The sequence below is a fragment of the Falco punctatus genome (genome assembly GCF_963210335.1).
Source record: "Falco punctatus genome assembly, chromosome: 1".
Lineage (NCBI taxonomy): Eukaryota > Metazoa > Chordata > Aves > Falconiformes > Falconidae > Falco > Falco punctatus.
In genome coordinates this window covers 8,257,779-8,267,967 of record NC_137580.1, presented here as the reverse complement: position 1 = coordinate 8,267,967, position 10,189 = coordinate 8,257,779, and the positions used below count along the sequence as shown (strand labels likewise).

Genomic DNA, 10,189 nt, shown 5'->3' with positions numbered 1-10,189 from the left:
ATAATTTGATCATCCTGCAGGGAGCTGTGCTTTTTATAAAAGACAGAGTCCAGAGCTCCAGAAATTTCACTTAGTACTTACAGACTTACCCTTTAACATACTGGAAAAAAACCCCAAGGTCTGGAATGTTTTGGGTGTTCGTAAGGCAGAGCAGCATATATTTTCTGGAAAATGAAAATGGAAAGGAAATTTTCCCTCACTTTCAGCAATGGAGAGAACAAAATAAGGTATTTACAGAAGCACAAGCCCGAAAAGCTATGAACAAAACCCAGTTGTTTTCAAAAGCATCATCTGATACTAGATAGAAGGAAGAAATTTTTAGATTTTTTTATGATGAGGGTAGTGAGACATTGGAACAGGTTGCCCAGAGTGGTGGTAGATGCCTCATACATGGAAATATTGAAGGCCAGGTTGGACGGGGCTCTGACCAACCTGATGTAGTTGAAGATGTTCCTGCTCATTACGGGGTGGCAACTGGACTACATGACCTTTAAAGGTCCCTTCCAACCCAAACCATTCTATGATGGGGACAAACTTGCATGAGTTAGCTTAAGAATTCATAGTCCACAGCTATTCTAAAGAATATTGTATATAGCCATATACTGCATGGCCTTACTAAAGGAATCAGCCCGTTTCTACATATAAAATCTCAAAGCAAGAGAGAATTTCTTAAATGTAAAACTGAGCTCTTTCTAAACAAATGGAGGGATTGAAGAGCTTTCTTTTCCCTCTAAACTGCTTTTGAAGCTGTTTCCTACAGAACTTCTGCAGAGTGTGAGAACTTCTGCACAGAGCACACCTGAAGTGAGGCAGAGACACGACTGAGATTAATTATTTTAAAGAAGGAAACAACCATTTGCAGAAAACCTAGCACAGTGCTCATGCAATATAGTTACCTACATACAAAAGACAGTGCCACTTCTCATCGCATTGAAAGAGTTTTCTGTTCTTTGTACACGGTGCTCCAGCCCAGTGGGGCCTGGTAATAAGTGGCTCCTAGGAACAATTGCAACATAAATAACAACAAAAGCACATGCCTTATTGTAACTGTAAGAACACTAACCACATCCAGACCTTCTCTTTAACTGGCATAGCTTTGCTGCTTTTACTAAAGTTACAGCAATTTAAACCAGCTGAGAATCTGACCCAGCATCCCTAGTCCTTCCATTGTGTGAGTAAAGTAACTTCTAAAAATTATAATATCAGAAAATTTGATGGTCTGAAAGTATATCGTTTTTTTAATATAATGCTTCTAAAGCAATTAGAAAGGACTTCAGTTTTTAAGAAAAACTCTATAATGGTCATTTTCTCACTTTATATATTGAATTAATAACACTTCCAGAAAGTTAAAACCATTTTTTCTCACAGCTGCCTTCCTCAAGTTTCTGTTTGGTATAAGTGATACAGTATATGGCAATGGCAGTTTTGAAAAAGTAATAGTTTGAAAATAGGTAAAACAGACTGAAAAGGGACAACCTGAACACAAAACTTGAGATCATATTTATGAGGCTAGATCCCTACACAAATCCCTTTTTAATATGCTTGTTGAGCAAGAAGCATTTGTAGGGTTAGGATCAGAATGGGTGGTTATACTTACAAATTTGCCACAGCTCCCTCTCTCTGGCAGTTGTGTTTTGCCATTGTCTGGGGGCTTCTTGTTTATGTATCTTCCGATCCTTTTCCCTGTCTCCTAATAACCACAATGGATATTGTTGATATTACATCCTAGCTCCTATCTCAGCTGTCTTTAGGCTCTGAAACTTTTGATTTCACATAATATCACAAGTAAAAACTGAACTTGCCCCATGAATTTCAATGGTTGCTTAAAATGTGGGGATTTTTTTTTTTCTTTTTTCTTTTACGGCTAGGGCTTCCAGGATTTTTGCTGTTTGATGTCAAGAAGTATGGACATGTAAAGAAAAGATCAAAGTACACTCCTGGTTAATACAACTCAGAAAAAGTTACTGCACAAAATGCTGGTAAAATTAGACTTCATCAAAGAATCATGGATATCTAAGGATCAAGGGGAAACATTAAAAATCCGAGTAGAAATATTTTTTTAAAAGCAGAAGAAGGCAGAAAAATTTGGTTTTAGAAGGTATTAAGGAAAAATGTTACACATCATTATCTAATTTCATATTTTCATTTTCACACTGGTTTGCAGCTAAAGTGCTGGAAGGTATATTAGAATGTCCAAGGCTTAATAATTTTGGTAGTGGTCAATGAGCATATCATCTGAATGAAGACAAAATATTTACATTTGATATCATAATACTTCACAGTTAGAAAAAATTATAAAATACGGAAAAAAATATAGTCTTGTTTTCAACAATAATAGCAGCAAGAACTTTACAAGAGATGACCATTAGGTATAAACATTTATTTTAAATGTCTTATTTTTTGTTTAGAAAAAAGGAAGGAACTACCTTAAAGTATCCCATTTCTTCCTTTGTAAGGAGTTCATTAGACAGGCTATGTGTAAGAAAGCAACTCTATGTTCCATATTACACTACTGCTACTTTTAACCTCCTCTCTACCATTGTCCATACCATCTGTTTCAAGCAGCAAACAGTCCTGTAACAGAGAAATTATTGAAAAATTGAGAATACCTAATTAAGAGATAATTAATTCCATAGGAAAATTATGTGTCTAACCCTCACAGCTAAGATCGTATGCCCTATATGATCAATCTGAAATCACAGTTCTAAAAGTATCAGTTACTGTCAGTTACCTTGTTATTGCTATAAATGACCAAACTTTCCCAAGAATACTGTTATATTTTCTGGTAATGAGTTTCACACATTAACTATGTTGTGTAAGTTGTTGTTCTTCTTACAGGTTTAAAATGCCGCTTTTACTCTGAATGCGTTCTTGCATCAAAAACACATGAGTTACTCTTCCCATGCTTTCCTCTACACCAGCAAATCCAGTCCTCTAAACATAACTAAATATTTTTGTCTGTCTCTCTGCAGCAATACAGAATGCTGCAAATAATTTTTGCCACTCTTTTGCAATCCATCTGGGTAATCCAAATAGGACAGGGAGTTCAAGGTGAAAACACTGCTGATTTTATAAAATTGTTCTATTCCACTATTGACCAACTGTGCTTCCTCCAGTTCTTCATGCAAACTGAACTCTACTGGCTTGGCTGTTGCTGGGCGCTGAACAGCTGTTTCATTACACTTGTCTCAAAAAATGGTAATTTTTTCTCTAGATAAGTAAGACACTGACAAGTGGAATAGATTTAATCCGACAGGTGGGAACTTTATTAAACAAACCCCAAAGGAAAAGTAGAGAGATGTGAAACAGTGTGGCCCTCCTCTGTAATGATCACAAAGTGCTATTTAAAGAGTCCAGTCCAGTAAGACTACAGGACTTGCACACAACTGTAGGGTGCTGACACTGAGCTTTCTCTGCAGAGTCCCAGAGCAAGGATTCAGTGGCGTTAATAGCCCAGGAGTGTCTGGATGAGAAGAGAGAAAGCAAGCCAGTGGCATTCACTTAGAGTGAAAGAAATTTAAAGCCATGCACAGTCCCGACCTTGCCTCTCAAACTGACTATGCACCTCAGCCACTGTGCAGGAGTTGAAAAGAAGAATGTGTCTTTGTCCAGTGAGAAGCCCATTTCTTTCTGACCCTGGAAAACCCAACTGTTCAGAGTCTAAAACATGCCAGAAGACTAGTCTTTCCCTAAGAAAAAGAGAACTATAAGAACAAAGGAGAACAGGGTAACGCCACTAGGTAGAGAAAAACTGGCTTCCCATTCTTCTGGGGAGCTATGAAAAAGCCAGTTGTCTACATGCCTTGAAGATGAAGCAGTTACTGCTTCAAACTGTGAGGATGGCTCTCCTCTCCCACATTGATTGTTCATTGCACAGAAGATAAAATGAAGGAAAACTTGTGGCAGCCACACAGACATAAAAAGCTGTGGGCATTTCCTTGCAAACCCCTTGCCCACAGAATTCATATTCCTACAGTCTGTCCATCCTGCATTAGTCAAACAAAAGCTGCTATTTTGCCGTGTAAGAAGGAGTAAATGTTTCCCAGATTGAGACAGTTAATTTAAATGGCAGCTGCAGAGATGACTATTCTTACCCTTTCATTGCATTTTGAACATTGATTTCAATTGCTATCACCCAATGAAACTCAGAGTGATAGGATGAGGAAGTTCTTACTTTGATCTTTCTTCAAACAGATTATGCAAAGGACTCATCCAATGTTCATGTGTGAATTTGTTATTTTTGATGATTAACATTTAACTAATGAAAAAAAAAAAAAAAAGGTGAGTTAAGTCCCTAAAAATTCAGAAAGCACCAACCCTCTCTCTGGGAGACATCACTGAGATGAGGTCATCTTTCACTTTCAGTATCACTGTTGCAGATTTAAAGTATTTTTCGTAGTTTGCAGAACTTTGGGATTTGACTCCCCAGTTATAAGCTATGAAAAAAAATTGCTTCAAATTCAAGCAATTGAATAACTTCCAATATCAGGTTCTGTGAGTAGAAATAAAAAAAAAAAAAAAAAAAAGAGCTTTGTACCCATTTCTGCTGATTCCTGGGAAATAATCTTATTCAGTGGACATTTGGCAATTTGGATTCCAATCTCCTTTTCTTTCTGGTTTGCAGTCATAGCAAAAGCAGAGTATTTTTACCAAGGTATGCATTAGAAATATTTTAGAAACTGTGGGTTTGAATCTGATACATTTTCAAGTAGCTAACTCGATGGTATTTAAAGTCCTTCCATACATGACCAAGTATTTTGTCACAAACTCTTGAGTTTTTCCTTTCCTCCTTATAATTTAATTTTCTTCTTTTTTTCTTTTTTTTTTCTGTGTTCCATTTTGCTTCCTTCTTTTCAGTTTTTTAATATGCAGTGCATTTCACATTTTCTTCCATTTCTTCCATCTCTTTCCTTCCTTTTTTCTGTTATTTTACTCCTTTTTCCTTCACTGTTTCTCTTGCTTTCTTTGATACTCCACTTCTTTCACTCCATCAATCTATTGATTGACAAGTTGATGTATTGCTTTGAAAGGGTTCTCCAAAATAATTTCAGTACCGCAAGAACATTCAGATGCACACAAGGCATGTTCATTTTCAATCCATTAAATTGTCATTGGAATACTGAAATTGCTGAAGTGCAGTGACAATACTCCATTTTGCTTCTTCAGAGACTGTAAGTTTGCCAAATAGGCACAAATCATGTATACCAGAGTCATACCCATCAAAATTGCAGCCTGTATTCTGCACTGCTCAAATTAGAGTCTGCTGCCAGATTGTTTGAAAGAATATACAGGAAAGTACACAGCTGTGACAGTCTCTAACTAAATGAATAATGCAATATCAACATCTGTAGGATTTTTGAAATGCTAAATGTTCAGATATGAAGCCTCTGCTGAGGACACAGATGGTAATGATGTTGTTCTTGCAGTGGTTCCCACCAGAAACGGACAGAGTTCCATAATCAGACTGGACTGTTAATGCCTGAAACAATACTTTCCTTTAGCAGTGCTAGCTCTCAATGCATCGCAGAATGACAAATGCTTGCTTTGTGGGTTGCATTTAATTCCAAGCTTTGTTAAGCTAAAGAAATCCGGTAATGAATATGGACATCTTCAAGCGCGAATACAGATGCCAACACCAGTTGATAGCACTCAGCAGGTGAATTTAAACTGACAATTCAAGTTAAGGTAGAATAATTAAAATAAATTTTCTGTTCAGAGCAAGAAGCATAACGAAGTCCTGTGTTTACTTCAGAAAAACATAAACTAAGCAAAGTTTTCCTATATGCATGACAGTATTATTTCATGGCATTATATGTATTTTTTCTGCTAATTAAAACACATCAGTATGCATTGTGTACTGAAAGAATAAAAAGAAATAAAACTAATCTCTGAATACAAGCAAACATATCTGTTTATCATCCAGTGTTTTAGGGCACCAATGAAAGAAAGCACAATGTCTTATAATTTATTCTTTGTCCATTACTTTTTTCCATCAATAAAAATTGTGTTCCAAAGGCATTGAGCAAATACAAAAAAGTACTTTTGCTCAAATTAGATGATGTCCCTGGAGTCAGAAAAAAGCTAAAAGAACTAACTGAAAAGTCAACATAAAGTTAAGCAGTGCTGAGAGGCAGAGGAATTATAAGAAGCTAATAAGGAAAGCAATAACTATATAAAACAACCCTTAGAGAAGGCATGATGTCACCGATCAACTCATCTGGCCAGTCATAGCCTGAACACCTGATCCCAGGCACAACATATCTTCTTAGCTGGGATAGAAAGATTGAGGATTATTTCCTTTGTGCATTGACACAGCTGAGACAACTATGTTGGAAAGTTTAAAAACTGTACCCAAACTGAAGAAGAATATTTGAAAAGCTTAAAAGACAAGAGAAAAGGTCAGGATGCTAAACTAGAAGTTCCAGGAAGCCTGTCCAGGCAAAGAAGGAAAAGGATTGCATCATTTTCAACAAAGGTTCTTGATCGACCCTATACCTAACTTCATAAATTTCAAGAACCCCCTCTTACTTGTTTGCTTTAATTTTTAGGAAAAAATCAGAGCTTCAGCCACAAGAAACCTGACATAAACAGCAGTTACCTTTCCCATTTAAATGGAAACATGAAAGGAAAGGAAAGGCAATCTTCAGCGACAACTACCCACCTCTGCGAGACTTGGGGTTGATAACCAGTGTGCTCTTTAAGCAAGCAGCATCATTTCTCTAGGAAGGGATGAAACATGCTTATTCCTGAGAATACTCTGCAGCAAAATCTGAAAGGGACAAGGTCCTGTATCACCCACATTTCTGTCCTCAGGATCTGCTTGGCAGCTTTATTGTTCTCATGCTTTTATCATGCCCAAACTACTTACCTTGTCCTTCACGTCCTGTAAAGATAGGGAGCCACATGCTTCTGCTACTTGCTGGCAGAGCGGTCAGGAAAAGTGGATTCCTATTTCCCTTTGGTACTTAGACTTTGGCTCCTTCAAATGTCTGAGCTGCTGTCTGGCAGAAGGCTGGCTTGGCTCTGGCACTGGTGATGCCAGCTAAGCAAAGCCTGTAGACAACTGTGCCTTTATCCCTTCAGCAGAGAAAGAATTTTCCTATTTCTAAAGTCACATTTTGAAAAAGAATAATTGCTATTAGAAACACTTGGCAGGGGGAGGTGGGGGGAAGGCAAGACAGAAAGAAAGGTAAGAGCAGCATAAGCACTTCCTAAAGTCAAGAAATCCTACAGTGCCCTGGAGTGGAAGACCCTGGGGGACCATCAAATGGGCAGTAGTTCAACAGTTTAATCACCTCATAATACCCCAAGGGATGCAAAACTGTGCACAAAAACTTCAGCTATAGTTTTAAGAGTAAGACAGTTGCTATAAAACAGCCTCTCAGGTCACACCATTCTTTTCCAGGGGAGGCAGGGGGAAGCGTGCTGTTCTTCCCATAGGAGAAAGAGTAGCATTCATAGCCAAAGAACAGAGGCAGACTGTGAACTTTGGGGTCACTGAAGCTGTTATACCCAAGATTAAAACCCAATAAGAGTTCTCCTTAAGTAGAGAGGCTAAACTCAGGACCCCTGTGCTGTAAACTGAAGAACTCCTGCTACTAAAGCAGCAGATAAGGATGAAATGTCCAGATAGGGATTGAAAACACATGTGCAAAATGTGCATATAGCTCTGGGCAAAAGTAATAGAAAAAGAAAAAAATTACGAACTTTGGCAGGGGTTGGGGGGGAAGGCAGCTCTAGGATTTATAAGTTTCTACATAGGAAAAAACCAAAAAAAAGATGAATGTACACCTTAATGCGGAGAACATTAACATTTTGCACATGCAGGAAGCTGAGCTTCAAACCAAGCCACAGAGGGCCTCGGTGACTTGCCCAAGGTCAAAATATAAAACCCATGTAAGGCTCTTTGATTGTGATTTGCTTTCTAATGTAGAGAAAGCTCACATGCTGAGGGAACTGAAACACTTTTCAGGCATACAAGAGCTCCATCTAACTAATTTACTATTCATATATACTTTAAAGGATCTGATCCCAGTAGATGTTTGTTCACATCACAAAGCTACCACATATTTTGAAATATGTGAAAAGACTCGGTAGAGGAAAGGCCCAGAAACCCAAAACTGAAATAGAAGACATATTACAAAGCAGGATCAAAGAGTACACTGACAGATGCGTTCAGGAAGCTGAGACGGTGTTTCTATGCTCTGTGAATATCTTGAATCCAGGTTATCTTGTGTTAATATTCATACGTAAAGCATTTATCAAAACCTTAATAATGGCATTAATATGATAATACAACTTCTGCTTTCTTGTGAAACTTTTACAATTGGTAAGACTTTGAATTTGTTTTTCCCCTTTTCTATTGCTTGGTTTATTAAATCAAAATCTGATATTTACTAAGGTACATTACTGTAACAGCTGTGCTATTTGCTACAATACACTCAGGCCTGTAAGGGCCTCACTTTTTAGTAACATGAGCTTCCTACAAAAAATCCGAGCCAAATCTAGAAAAGCCCTTAGACAGCCTTATTTTTAGCTATACAGTTAACTCCAGTTGAACAGTCACTGCACAAAGATTCAGAATTACACAGTTTGTGCAATACTTTGCTAATGGTCAGCAGCCTTGCTGCTGAACCAGTTTCTCTCTGTAATATGTGTCCTAAAACATGCATATGGTTCACACACGTTTTCTGTTTGCTAAGAACACAGAACCACAGAATCTTGTCTTTCTGATTTGACTGCAGGCTCTGCTTTCTGCTGCACATTTGCTACCCAAATAAACAAAATAATACTCTACAGAAGAGATTATAAGCATTTTTCCATGACACCCTCATGCTAAACAGTCTGATAACTGTGACATTCTGACCATTATGGAATGTCCTTACACCAATCTATGTAGCTAATTGTATTTCTATCACCATAAACAAGCACCTCCCTAACTGAGGAAACTGATCTATAACAGGCACTGATCCTGCAGATTATGAATGAAAACCCAAAGAATAAATGATCTGCTTGGAAAAATGATGATTTCTAGATCTAAGATCTTAGGAGTGTTTCAGTATGTTGAAGAACCTCAGAGAGAACAAAATGTCTTAGGAAAACTTAAATTATGTAAAATACTGAGATGTATTATATGAGGCATTTTAAATAAGGGCAGAATAAAGGCTAAATACTTCTGAACTGTCTCAGAAAAATTAATCCTTCTTAATTCATGCACCATTACAAGACCGATATTAAAATGCCTCCTGCTTTTAGGCTGATGTGGTTATAATTATTCATTTGTTTTAATTCACATTTTATGTACTGTATGTATTTTTATGCAGCACCAATTGTGGTGGCATCCAACAATTAAAAACAAGCATAAATTAATTTCTCATTTACAGGCAACCATCTTCAATTAATGAACTAAAGGACCTTCTACAATTTTTAATTAAAGTTCTGAATAAGCCAATACATCTCATATAAATCTTATGAAATCTGAACTTTTCAAGAGGGCCTTTTTAACACCATCTTGGAGGCCATTTTATCCCTATTGCAAAAATAAGAGCCTAAGCATTTTGTCTTTCTGCCTACCACTGGGTGCCCTAGGACTAGGTAAAATCCTCCCAGCACCACTTGAGCAGTAGTTAGTGTATTGATTCTAGCCTCAGAAAAGTTATGTTCAATTTTTTAGCACCGAGTCCCTAAACGACCCTGGGAAAGAAAGCTGGTATTTTATATACAATTTCTTTGTCTCACAGAAGTGCCGCAGCACAAAGTCAGAGAGTCAGTGACAACACGATGTAGAAAACATAAAGTCTTCTCTATAAATATTACAATCACTAGACAGCGCTTTCCTTGACAGGGTTCATCTTCAAACACAGCCCCTAAACTTGGACCCAAAGGTGCTATTTTGGGTGTAGATCCACAGAACAAAAAATAATGTGGGGCAAACCTCCCAGGCTTCTCTCTGGGATGCAATGTCTATAACGGCACCCTTTGTATTAATTAGGCTTTTGCAGCTCCTGAATAAGAAACAGCATGCAGTGACTATTGTCTGGGAACTGATAATGTCACTACATCCAGCAGACCAGCAGGCTTTTGCTTGTAGCCACGTATGGCAACATGATGGCAACTGAACAGAGAATCTAGGAGATATAAACATCCCAAACAGTCATGCTCCCAGGCACAGCACAGGAGGCAAAGTTGC

General features: G+C 37.6%; 1 long non-coding RNA gene across 6 annotated transcripts in view; it reads right to left on the bottom strand.

Moving 5' to 3' along the window:
* Positions 1-6: 6 nt before the first annotated feature.
* The window catches only part of LOC308060847, a 60,018-nt gene continuing 49,835 nt past the window's right edge, over positions 7-10,189 (bottom strand). For 3 of the 6 annotated variants that reach the window (XR_013926936.1, XR_013926938.1, XR_013926939.1), the window contains one exon: positions 7-7,105. This is a non-coding gene — a long non-coding RNA (uncharacterized lncRNA). The remainder of the gene's footprint in view (positions 7,106-10,189) is intronic. The other 3 variants (XR_013926935.1, XR_013926937.1, XR_013926934.1) reach the window with 2 other exon arrangements.